Here is a 7,761-nt window from a genome sequence, read left to right as displayed (position 1 = left end):
GCATAAGCACCACATTAATAAAAATATAGACAAGAAGGAACAACACCAAAAAGCTATATAAAAGCAGAATAAAAATAGTAAGATAGTAAGGTGATCAACAATGAAAGAAAACAACGGTTAGTCATAAAAACCTACTACCACACAAAAGCAAGATTGCGTGCCAATACTACTGTTATGAACACTCAATACTATCTACTCTACTACCCTAATCCTCGTCCTCCATACTAGCCTATCAAGGGTCATGTCCTCGGTTAGCTGAAGTTGTGTCATGTTTTGCCTAATCACCTCTCCCCACCTCTTCTTTGGCCTACCTCTACCTCTCCGTAGGCCCTCCAATGTCAACCTCTCACACCTTCTCACCGGGGCATTTGTGCTCCTCCTCCTCACATGACCAAACCACCTAAGTCGCGTTTCCCGCATCTTGTTCTCAATAGGGACCACACCCACATTGTCGCTAATAACCTCATTTATGATCCTATCTAACCTGGTGTGCCCGCACATCAATGTCAGCATCCTCATCTCTGCTACCTTCATCTTCTGGACATGAACGATCTTGACTGGCCAACACTCAGCCACATACAACATCGTTGGTCTGACCATCACTCTGTAGAACTTACCCTTAAGTTTCGGTGGCACCTTTTTATCATACAAAGCATTGGAAGCGAGTTTCCATTTTATCCATCCCGCCCCAATATGATGGGTGACATCTTCGTCAATTTTCCCATCCCCTTGAATAATAGACCCAAGGTACTTAAAACTCCCTCTTCTAGGGATGATCTACGAGTCCAGCCTCACCTTTCCTTCCCTTCTTGAGTCTCTCCACTGAACTTACACTCCAAGTATTATGTCTTGGTCCTCCTCAACTTGAAACATTTAGATTCCAGGGTCAGCCTCCATACATCTAATTGCGCGTTCACACCATCTCGCGTCTCGTCAATCAATACAATATCATCTGCAAATAGCATGCACCACAGCACCTCCCCTTAGATGTGGCGCATCGGTACGTCCATCTCCAGAGCAAACAAAAAGGGCTGAGTGCCGACCCATAATTTAAATCCATCATAAGCAGAAAATGGTCCGAGTCCCCACCCACCATCCTCACTCGGGTTTTTACTCCATTATACACTTAATTATGTAGCTTGAGTTCTATACCCATTTGTTAATAAGAAGTCTTTCATTATCTATTCTAACCTAATTGTTAGAATAGAATACTACAATCAAACTTATGTAGCTTGAGTTCTATACCCTTTTGTTGATAAGAAGTCTTTCATTGTCTTAATATCGTTACCTTTACTAAATGACCAGATAGTGAGGAAACTTTTATTAACCAAAAAAAGAACATCTTAAATCTAAAAGCAGTATAAAGTGGCCAAAATCTTAGTATAAACTGAAAGTTCTTGAAATTTAATACTCCTAAATTTAAATAAATGGAGTTGAAAACAAGGATTTCTAAAATTAAAAAGAATTTAGAAATTACAGTCTTAAAAAGTAGGAAAATAATTAAATTAGTTAGTTTTCGTGCTTTTAAAATGCACATACATTTAACCTTTATTTTTTGAATTTGTTTATCTTAGTAGATGAGTATGTCTTACAATAGGTTACTATTTCGACCTTGCTCGAAATAACACCCCTACGGTCAACGGCCATGGCCAAAAGAGAAGTTCGACCTCACTCGAATTACAACGGGTTACTATTTCGTCCTTGCTCGAAATAACACCCCTACGGGCTACGGCCAACGGCCATCGCCAAAAGAGAAGTTCGACCTCGCTCGAATTACAACGGGTTACTATTTCGACCTTGCTTGAAATAACAGCCTTACGGACAACGACCATCGCCAAAAGAGAAGTTCGACCTTGCTCGAATTACAACGGGTTACTATTTTGACCTTGATCGAAATAACACCCCTATGGGCTACGACCAACGGCCATCGCCAAAAGAGAAGTTCGACGTCACTCGAATTACATGGGGTTACTATTTCGACCTTGCTTGAAATAACACCCCTACGTCCAATGACCATCGCCAAAAGAGAAGTTCGACCTCGCTCGAATTATAACGGGTTACTATTTCCACCTTGCTCAAAGTAACACCCCTACGGCCAACGGCCAACACCAAAACAAATGACTTTGCTTGAATTATAACATGTCATAATTCCGACCTTGATCGAAATAACACCTTTAAAGCCACTAGCCGCCGTCAAATAAAAGAAAAGTTCGAACTCATTCAAATATAAGTCAGAGCTTGACTTCGCCCAAGATGGCGAATTTCAATTCGACCTCGTTTGAATCAAGACTGATTCCGCCCTAACTGACAAGCCAGAAGTCAGTCTCGCTCGAATTCGCAAATCTAAAATGATTTCATTCGGACTCATACGACGGGATCCTACCCGATCAGCGCAAGGTCGGTTTCCTAATTAAAAAGATCAGGGACTCCTCACAAAAAAATTCGAAGGTCTACGCCAAAAAGAGAAATATAACAAACGGGAGGGATAGAAAAAGAAAATTAAATGGTACACAAACAAAGCCGAAGCAACTGTTTTATTTAAATACATGTGCACAACAGCCGCACCTTACAAAAGGCCGAAACAGGCCCTCCCCCCCCCCTCCCAAAAAAAGAACAAACAACAAAACAAACAAAAAAACTATGAAAGTCGCAGCAGCTTTTAACTCGGCGTCATCACCACCGTTATCCTCATCATTGTCTTCAAGAAATCCATCCTCAACATTAGCATCCTCGCCAACCTCCGATATCATAGGGTCATAGCCACAATTGGTACGAGCCTGCACCTTCGCCCGAACTTCTTCAAAGGCAGCCTCAAAAACACTGCCCGCCTCCCACAAACCCTTGTATATATCTCGTTGGGCATCGACATGGACCCACAGCTCATACTAGTGGCGAGGAATAGCGGTAGAGGCAGATTCAACTTGAGCCAATAATTGTGCCTTCTCGGCCTCGAGTGCCACGACCCGGTCTCTTAGGCTCGAAGCCTACCGGTCAATTTCACCAATACGCTCCTCAAGCCGCGCCTCCCTTAGCGTGGCTGTTGCCCTCTCATATTCCTACTTAGATTGGAGGATGCAGATAGTGTTCTCTAGCATCGCCGCTCTCGCCAAAGCCGATGTCCGAACGTTCTCGGTATTTTCCATCTCGACCACTTTCCTCTCCAGCTCGGCCAACTTACCTATCCATTATGCACTCAAAGCTTCGACTTTGGTGGAATTCTGCTCAAGTTTGGCTTGCAACGATAGCACCTTCGCCTGAAGATGCTCGCACTCCGCAGCGACCCTCTTTCCCAACTCAAGCTCTTTGTCCTTGGCATGGAGCAACTCCTCGAGCTCACTGCATTTGCGGATGGACTGCATCAGCTCCTGATCCATTTTATCCAACTCCTCCCCGATGGATTGGGTGTCGGTACCCACCCTGAGCCACCCGTGCATCTCACTGCATTTGTTGCGATACCGCCGATACTTTTCAAGCATCTTCAAAAAAATCTTGTCCCGAGTCTCGGCCCTACAAGCACTCTCGATCTCCAGTATGTAAGACTAAAAACAAAGAAAGGAAAAAAGTCGATAAAGACCAAGGTCACACAAAAAAAGAAGAAGAAGAAAAACAAACAAAGAAGAGGAACTTACCCTTAGGCCATCGCGGCCACACCACGTGACAATTTGGCGTCACTAACATCCTGAAAAGCTCCGCTTTCTGCGGTAGAGCATAGAAGGTCAAACTGCAGCACAAAATCCATCGTGTCTCGCAGAAGGTTGAGATCCGATGGAATTTCGAGTATTCGAGAAGGACCTTCCGCTCTTACTACAGTTCGGGTAAAGCCCTCCTCGAACATCTTAACGTCATCAGGATAGATGTTGGATTCAGACTCGTAATCATCAACCATGATGCCTTTTCCCATTTCTTTGGCTGAAGAAGAAGTGCGGTTCGTCCGGGATGTCGAAGGGCCGCTCGAGATAGCAATGGCGGCCTCAAGACTTCCTCTCTCTGCCATACCAGCTTGTTGACCGCTCACAACCGGCATAGCCTCTGCGGCCGGGTTAGCACCACCGCCAATTTCGGGCACCGTCAAGGAAAGGTCACCCCTCGAAGATGTTTCGGCTTAAGGAGACACTTCCAACACCACCCGTTGTCTCTTTAATGGGGCCTCTCCACTACCAGCGGGGGAAGATTCGCCCGTTGAGCAGACAACAGAAACCAGAGTCTCTAGTTGAAGAGTAGCCTCCGCACATACAGCTATGGCCGCAGATGCGGATTGGGCAGAAGCTCTTGGCGTAGGCCGGACAGCGACCCTCTGTGCAGGCCAGGCAGGGGGCGCCGGTTGACGGAATGCGAGTGGAGGGGCCCTCGTCCTTCGCACTCTCCCTGTCAATAAAGAAACACTATCATATAACAACAAGGTTTAAACCATAAGATAAAGAATAAAGAAAAATTATAGCGGGCTGACTTACCAGTGAGAGGCTTACGCCCATACTTCTCATGGAAGGACGCCCACTCACGAATCCCCATTGTATGGGGGAGAATTGCGCTTACCCACTCGTGGATATCGTCAATTATCGGGGGAGGTAGTCTCTCGGCTGCAAAAGCAAAAACAAGTCCTTAGCAATATTACCTAAAGGAGAACGATCGACGACCGTCTTCTTAGGAATCACAAAATAAACAAAGGATAACTCACGAGCGAAGTTCCACGTCTCTGGAAACCCTGCCGAGTCCGTCACTAGGTGCTATGTCCGCACATAGAAGTAGCTTTCCCAAAAGCGGCAATTAGCCTTATCATCCATCTTCACCACCAAACTCTTGGTTCTTCAATGGCGTATATGGATCATTGAACCCCGAAGAAAATGAGGGGCAAAGATGTGAAGCATGTGCCTCAGTGAAATTCCTCGTCCGGCAAGTTCCGCGTACTTGATAAGCATGAGGAAATGTTTGTACGCGTACAGAGAGAGTTGAGCCGGGCACAATTCATAGAAAAGGCAGAAGACTACCACTAGAGAGGGGAGAGGAAGCGTGTACCTGATAACGAAGGAGTACGCGTAAAATGCGTAGTATCCCGGGCGGTGCAAATGTACAATGTCCTTCTCCGCTGTTGGTACCATTTCAATATGAGCAGGGATTCCCCACTTGGCCTTGAGCGTCGTAATCACCGCTTCATCCATAGTGGAGGGGACAGGCTCTGGTTCATTTCCAGCAGGGCTGTTAAAGTCAGTCCTCATCTTCCCTGGGCGGGGAACTATCTCATCCACTGTCAGAAATCCCTCGTCTTCCACCACCTCCATTCCCTTTTCAAGAAAGGGCACATTATTTTCCGGCACCGGAGCTTCAACAAATCTACCAGTCTGAGAAGAAGTACCAGCCATTTGTTTGTCTTGATCAAAATAAACAAGAACAATGGAAGAAAATGGAGAATGATCACGTCGAATTCTGACGAAAGTAGAAGTATGAAAGACTGAAGAATGTGGGAGTTTGTAAAAATCTCTCAGGTAAATTGAAAAGCATAACAATCAAATGAGGGATTCCCCTATTAATAGGAACACAAATGTCCTGAGCGGGAAACCCAAGAGCCACCAATCAAAAAACTGAAAGGGCGCGGAAAACGATACGGTGCCTGGGAAACGTGCGTCATGATGATGCATAATGGGCATTTATGATATCATAACTTGATGCAACGGTTCAACTCTGAACTGACGTAACGGTCCAATGAGACCCCTGAAGCGTCATGTTGCCACCTCGCTTGAGGACCTCGTTCTGCGCATAATGTTCAGATTTCTCCTAACTTTTGAATCAACAAAATCCGCTCATCGAATTCGCCGAAGGGCGACTCTGACGGACGGAGGGACTAACTATTTGTATCAAAATCTAGCCACAAGATGATTGTCCTTAAAAGGAACGATAAGGGGTCGACCAAGCCTTAGTCGTACCCACGAGGCATAACAGCGGCGACCCCCTCGGCCACTATCGAGATCGATCCATCAGAAGGCCTGCACGACAACGCATACGTCGCACTACTCGTGCAAGTAAGAAAGAGTGTAATCATGTGAGGGTCCGTTGGGTAAAGACCATTGGATAAATGGTAAGGTTGATAATACATATATGAAAGGAGAAGGCAAGTGAAAAGGGGGGGCCATTGAAGAAAAGAAAAGAACAATGTATCAAAGAGACGAGCAAGAAGAGATCCCTAACAACAAACCAACAATCCAAATTTTGGCTACAACTTCTTACAATCATCATTATTGAATCAATAAAGATAGATCTCTTAGCTATCAACAACTTCCTCTCTTTTCCTTCCTTGCTCTTACGAGTATGGTACAAACATATCAAAGATGTAAGCTTATCATTTACATTTGATATATGTTAATCATCTTAAAAAATATTAGACAAGCTTGATCTTCTTCGATTTTTGTATTTAATGTGTTTGGATCTAGAGTTAATTATGTTGGGCTAAGATTCACCCTCCATTTCTCTATTAATTAGTTTAACTAAAAGGTATAACAATTTTTTGTCAAACAATTGTTACGTACGATTGACATTAGGGGTATTCGTCTGTCGGTACAGTACGATATTTAGATATTTCGGTTCGGTATTTTCGGTATTCGATTTTCTAAAATGCTATACCAATATTGTACCTAATTAAATTCGGTATGGTTCGGATTTTCTCCTTTCGATTTCGGTTTTATTCGGTATGATAACTTCTGTTTGTTCGGCTTCAATATTAACTAGTGTATAGAACTATAGATTGTACTATTCTTAATTAAAGTGCTCGCGAATATAAAAATAAGAATGTTCTAAGCACTGTTGATAAAGTTTTTGTCCATCAACCCATCGAGAGGTAAAAAAATACATAAAGAATAAATTTAATCATTGAAAATATCTCATTACTTGCTTAGAGTTAATTCATGAACTTAAAAAATATAACGAGGACTAATCCAGCAGATGCAATTCAATACACCCGAAGAAACACCCCAAAATTGTAAAAGTGTTACGTTAAGCTACTTGACATCCTAGAGAATAAGAGTCACAATCTGCAGCCTATATTGTTCCTCAATTTCCCTAAAGAAGTACATAGGCATTACTACCAGCCTCAAAGAAAAGTATTATGTAACTTAGTATGTTATAACTAATAATATATGTATTGTGTAACTTATTACATATTTCAATACGGTATTGGTATTTTGGTATTATTCTTTTAAATACTAAATACCATACCTAATATCATTTTTTTTAAGTTTAAACCAAATACCATACCACATACCAAAATATCGAATACCAAACACCAAACCAAAATTTTCGGTTTCAATACAGTAATTCGGTATTTACCAAATTATGCACGGCCTTAATTGACATGTTAATGTTTGTGGAACTGTGGTAAAATATCGAAGCGGTTATGCGTGCACAGTGGTGACGTCTTTACCGTTCCAAGTATACAATGGTGATTAAAGGGTTTAGAACTTCATCTATAGCTGGACCCCGAAGCATCAGACACAACTAAAGACGTCACCTAGTTGTGCTACTCTCGATGCGTAATGTTCTAATTTATCAGTTAAATCTATTAACAATATAGTTTATTCAACTTTCGCAACTTTTAAAATATCATGTTCAGATAAAAAAAAGTTCTCTATTTTTTTTTTGGGTTCGGTTTTGAGATCTATCTTTCCGGCTTCACTTTTTATAGAGAAGACTAACGTCTTTTGATTGATTTCGGTTGTAGCTTCTATCTTTCATTCACTAAGAAAAGTTTTTTTTGAAAAAAAACACAAATTTTAT

The sequence above is a fragment of the Nicotiana tabacum genome, chromosome 10 (assembly GCF_000715075.1).
Source record: "Nicotiana tabacum cultivar K326 chromosome 10, ASM71507v2, whole genome shotgun sequence".
Taxonomy (NCBI): Eukaryota; Viridiplantae; Streptophyta; class Magnoliopsida; order Solanales; family Solanaceae; genus Nicotiana; species Nicotiana tabacum.
Note: the sequence above shows the minus strand (reverse complement) of the source record.